Source organism: Cibotium barometz, chromosome 16, assembly GCF_041138505.1.
Source record: "Cibotium barometz isolate CiBa-2024 chromosome 16, ASM4113850v1, whole genome shotgun sequence".
Classification (NCBI taxonomy): Eukaryota; Viridiplantae; Streptophyta; class Polypodiopsida; order Cyatheales; family Cibotiaceae; genus Cibotium; species Cibotium barometz.
The window spans coordinates 12297552-12303551 of NC_141061.1; the positions used below are offsets into that span (position 1 = coordinate 12297552).

The 6000-nt window shown below is 38.2% G+C and overlaps 1 pseudogene; it reads right to left on the bottom strand.

Moving 5' to 3' along the window:
* Positions 1-3270: 3270 nt before the first annotated feature.
* LOC147630372 (uncharacterized) lies at positions 3271-5682 on the bottom strand (annotated as a pseudogene).
* Between the last annotated feature and the right edge of the window lie 318 nt (positions 5683-6000).

A 6000-nucleotide genomic window follows, 5' to 3' on the forward strand; every position in this document is an offset into this window, starting at 1 on the left:
TTAGCACATTGCTAACCCCCCACAATGGGACTAGAATTTTTATGTTTTTCCAAGTGGAAGGACTAAGGCATTTGGGGCACTACTACTACTCTAAAAAAAAACAAAACTCCTTTATGAGGCCGGCCTACTCTGCTAGCAAGATTATGGGAAAGGTCAAAAAAGGCTACACAGATGTAGAAAAATGTTTTTTGTTTGAATCTCTATTGTTGGAAAATTCAGGCCTTATCTTTTAATAAGACTATTTGTACTAATCTTTGTTTTGTTAACAAATGATGTTTGTACTAATCTTTGTCATTAATGATGAATGATGTTTGTACTAATCTTTGTTATTAGAAAATTCAAGCCCTATCTTTTAGCAAGACTACTTTTTGTTCACACAATTGAGCACTATTTTTTGTTTGTTGTACAACACATGCACCTCTCTAGTAGGATATCCAAGTGGGTGTACAGCTATAAGAGTTCTATTATTGTTTTTATGTAGAGGAAAGCACTTAAGATAGCCTAGAGGATGTGTTCTGGAAAAAAAAATCACTAGTGGAAGGAAGTGAGGGAGAGATTAAGAAAGACCTATCTACACCATTAGAAACTACTTTCACATTGTTCTTTGATGGTGCTTGTTGCAGGCAAAATCTAGGTATGGTAGGAGGAGGCATTCTTCTCCAAGGCCCAAATGAGGAGGTTCTTTAAGGAGGGAAGAATTTTGCAATCATTTTGAACAATGAAGGAGAGGATGTAGCCTTGAAAATGGGGCTTGAGTTATGCGTAGAATGAGGCATATAGAGAGGATATGGTGAAGGGCAACACCCTCCTCAACATTAAACACGTTAAAGGAATCTAGGATTGCAAAAGTGAAAATCTTTTATGATGGCTTAAGCATGTGAAGAATATTTTGGCAAGATTTGAAGAGATTCAAGTTCAATACATACCATGAAAACTCAATAAGGAGGTGGATATCCTAGCAAATCAACACCTAGAAAAGGTGATGCTAGGAGTAGTCAAGTTCCAAGAGCCGAAGATGCAAGGCATAGGGGAGGACTTGCAAGACATACAATAGTTTTCTATCACTAATGAGTGTCCCAATCACCTTGATAAAATTCAAAAGAATCGATTGGTGGCCAAGGTAGTCTCCTATCAACTCATTGGTGATGATCTTTATCATAAGGGTAAAAAATTACTCTTGATGAGGGTGCCTAATAGGGTGGAGATCACTCATATTCTTTAGTCTTGTCATCATGTTTGTGGAGAACACTTTGTGTAGTATATCACTAGGAGGAAGATTTATTTAGCATAGTAAACATGGCCCAACTTTCATAGGAACATACAACATTTGTACACAAGTTGCAAGGCATGCCTAGTGTATGAGGACAAGAGGCTTACTTATTTCGAGGCAAGAATGTCAATGTTCTCTTATAGCCTTTCGAGAAACAAGGCATAGATGCTATGGGTCCCCTTCCAAGGACAAGCTCAAGTAAGGTGTTCATTTGGGTTGTAGTAGATTACATGACCCATGAGTAAAAGCATCTAGAACTAGAGGGATCATGGCTAAAGAGGTGGAATAGTTCATCTAGAACTAGAGGGATCATGGCTAAAGAGGTGGAACATATGCTATAGGTTTGGAACACCCCTAGAGATCCTCTCATATTAGGGGGGTTAAGATTTTCAGGACAAGTCACTCAAGACCTCTTGGAGAGTCTAAATGAACCGTAAGGATTCCAATCCCTACTAGCCCTAGTGCAATGGGTTATTGGCAAAGGCAAACAAGATCTTGGGAAAGATCATCTCAAGATGTACAAGAGAATCCTAAGGAGTGGGATAATCATCTGATGATGGTTTTGTGGGCATACCACATGTCATTCAAAGTTTCTATGCAATTCACGCTTTTCCATTTTATGTATGGTCAAGAGGCACTTTTGCCAATAGACATGGAAATTCCTACCTACAAGTCTTACTAAGAGCATGGCAAGAGCCTTTGGAAGTGATTGGAAAAATGCATGGTGGATCTACACAAGCTAGAGGAAACTATGGAGGATGAGGCAATAAGTCATTACATCTACCAAGCCAACTAGAAGAGGGACGAGTTCAATAAACATTTGAAGGACAAAAAGATAAAGGAGGGAATGTTGGTTCTATTCTATGACAATTGACTAGACAATAAACAAAACACAAATTTTTTTCCTTTCTAAGAGGGGACATTTCTCATCTACCACAAGTATATGAATGTGAGATACCACAAGTATAAGAATGGGAGCTATCAACTCTATTACAAGAGTTATCGATGAAGCTTCATAAGATCTAAGTAAGTGGATGAAGGCTAAAACCTTACTTACTAAGGATGGATACTACACCCACATTCAACCTCCTAAAAGAAGCAACCAATAGTAGACTAGAAACCTCTAGCAAAGTTTAGGACATGGGTGAATTCACACCTCACCTCTCTGACATCTTCAACATACTTGATGCTTTGGAAGCATGAATGTCTCCAAATCTTGGGGGAGGGCTAGTATGAGATAGGGTTTTTTGTAATATCAATTTTGTGCCTTGCATTCATGCACATCACATTTCACACCGGTACTCAAATCCTTGCACTTAGTTCTAGAATCTTGTACATACATTTTTGGTTAGGGAGCCCTAGGTATATGGGGGATAGTGGTTCTCATCTTCATGTGCACACACTATTTTAGAGACAACCCCCTTAGGTCTTCCCAATAGTTATACCAGCTCATCTTACACCGGCGGATAAGCACCCACCCCTTAGATTTTCCCCATAAAGTCCCACTGGCATCTCGAGTTTGCATTCTCTTCATTATTATGTATGTATGGACACTTACACACCTATAGTTTTTCATTAGCATCAAAAACTATATATGCACACCCATTAGATAAAAGAGAAAGGAGAAAAAATTAAAAAATAGAAAACAAATTGAGAGAGAGAAAAAGGAGGAATCTCCTTCTCTCTCTATCCACCATTCTCATCCCCTAGAACCCCTTTACCTTTTCCTCTCTCTCTCTCTCCCCCCATTCTCATCCCCTAAACCCGAGGGTTGGCAAAAGTGGGCATCCTTTCTTGACACCAATAGTGCTTATGAAAAAATCAAAAATTTCCTCTCCCATGCACACTCGACATAACACCTCTCGTAGATATGTGAAATTGCATGCATATATTCACTTGGCACTTGGAGCTCCATCATACGTCTTCAAAGATTCTCCTAGAGGGAACCATGTCAAAAGCTTTCTTGAAGTTGACAAAGCAACAATACAATCCTTTACCTTTCAAATGGCTTTCCTCCATGAGAACTTAAAGAGTGACAAGATGATCAATGGTGCTATGATGTTTAAGGAAGCCCGCTTGACCGTTTGCACATTTGCCATTCTCTTCAACCCATTTACTTAGCTTGATTTCCATGACACATTCAAACAACTTTGCCATAAGAGAAAGAACCATTACAATCCGATAGTTGTTTACATTGTTCACATTTCCCGCTTTATGTATGGGTTTGATCCAATTTGTACTCTAATCATGAGGCATACTATGTTGAAGTGCAAGGTTAAACATATCATGTATCCAACAATGTGTTTCCTCCCTTGTCCATTTAAGCATTTCGGGCTTTATACCTTGAAGATCTCCTACCTTGCGATGAGTGGCCAATTTCTCAAGCCCTCTGCATACATCCTTGGTGGTCAAAAAGGAAGGAATACATGAAAGAGAACCATGGCATGGCATTTTCCCCACATTTGGTTGCTCATATAGTTTCTTACAATGCATATACATGTCCATCAGACTCAAGTCACCAAAACTCTCAACACGCATTCCCTTTATGTTTCTCCAAAATTTACCATATGCATGTCCTTTCTCTTGAACTTGAAAAAACTTTTGCTTGACTTCCCGTCTTTTTTTTTTTGAAGAAGTGCTTTGTATGCATGTAAATGCTTTTCATATCCTTCTTTATCTTTGTTTGTATCTAATCTTTTTAAGCACTTTCAGGCTTCTTTGCATTCCTTATCAAATCACTTCTTTTTTGAGCTATATTTGATGTCTTTGTAAGACATGTGCTTCATGGCAAAGCATTCCTTTGCACAAGAGCAAATCACTTGCTTGAAGACTCCCCACTTGCATTCTAATGTTGCATCATGTTGGAGCTTGGTTGTTCATAGCATTTGGTCAACCATATTAGCACACATGGGTGTTTGTTTGAAGTCTATACACAAAGATAAGTGTCCCACACATGATTGAAGTTTAAATATTTGGGTCTCTCCCTACATTTGAGATCAATACTTTATAAAGTCCTATGATCTGCTTCAGGATTCCACTGACCAAGTGTAAAAATGCAATCCACGATAGCTTCCGAAAGTAACATATAGTCAACCACACTATCTCCATTGTGTTTTCTACATGTAAAGCTATCTGTTCCATTCCATAGAGACACTCCATTTGCAATGAGCATTCTAGAACTATTACACATGTGTAGAAGTAACTTGCCATATTGATCCAGCTCTTTTTCATCACTAGAAGTTTACCTATACATGTATACATCTCTAGCCTACTTGAAACATGTGGTATGTCAAATTGTTGTATGTCATGTTGTTGTAAAGTTCTTGTATGTGCATTCATATCACCAAATATAATAACCTCACCTTAGTTCTTGAAGTAAGCAATGTCTTCCTCTAGATCTTAACAAAAGGCTGATCTCTATCCAAGCATGCATAGAACTTATAGTCATGGTGAGGAATGTAGAAACCTGCCACAAAAGTAGGTGTGCCATTTGGTGTCATTATTTTCAGCCATATGTAATGTTTATGCTTGTCATCTTTTATGATAGAAAACATTATCTTCTAATCCTTTTTTAATCATACATGCGACACCTCCTTGTCCTCTTCGTTATCATAGATTCTTTGCCCACATCAAAGGATGCACATTGTATTTTTTTAATTTGTTGGGCATCACGCTCCCATGTTTCAACAAGTATTAAATCTGAACGATTGGTTAGCTCATCAATGCCAAGTCCCGCATCCCATGGATATCCATTACAACTCCAAAAGCATATTCACAATCATGAGTTGGTCTCATAGGTCACATTTCCCTATTTGTTGGATGGCCTTATTTCCATTGTGGTTGGGTGTCTTTTCTTCATGAGATAGCTCCTTGAGATTTTTGCTTCTATCCTCATATGATTTGCGACGAGCATTTTGTTGCATAATGGTATGGTCTTCACACACAAAATATCCCATTCCTTTCAGGTAGGCCCAAATATTTTGAAGGATAATCTTGTGCATTGTTTCATCAGCCATAGTGCATACAATAGGCCTTTCTCCCGAGCGAGGAACTCCTAGTTTACCAACTCTATGAGCACCATAAACCGTGATTCCAAACATGTCAAAATGGGTCTCGAAAAACTTTTTAATACCAATTCAAAGAGATGAAGGTGTTTCTGTCAACAATTGTGATTCATTGGAACGTCTTTCTTGTTCCTGTAATTCTTTTACATCCACATTTTCCACATTCTTTGCTTGATTTGTAGCTTGCATGATAGAGGAATCGAAAACCGTAGTTCCATTATATACATTATCCCATGACTTGGTTGTTTTCCTCATCTCACTTACATCATGTCGCATTGTGTCCAACTTTTCCTCTTTCAATGCATAGTCATGCTTAACTTTGCTCAAGTGCTCTTTCAAAGCATTCATGTCCACAAGACAGCACTTACATTATTGAACTTCATTCACAATTTGCATCAAGCGATTCATTTGCATTTCAAGCATCTTTTTACGGTGTTCATTCTTAGCCATGAGAACTTTTAAAGTGCCATACTCCATTACAAGAGTGTGCAACTCTTCAGCTTGCTTGTTAATGATCTCTTGCAACAATGAGACCAAGCAAGCCATAATCGTAGCTTCCCTTGTTGTTGATGATGAAAATGTTTTTATATCAAAAACCTTTGGGGATTTGCGATCATTTTCCATCATGTTTTTGGATTTCATTGATGAAGAAGGCCCCTTGCAAGT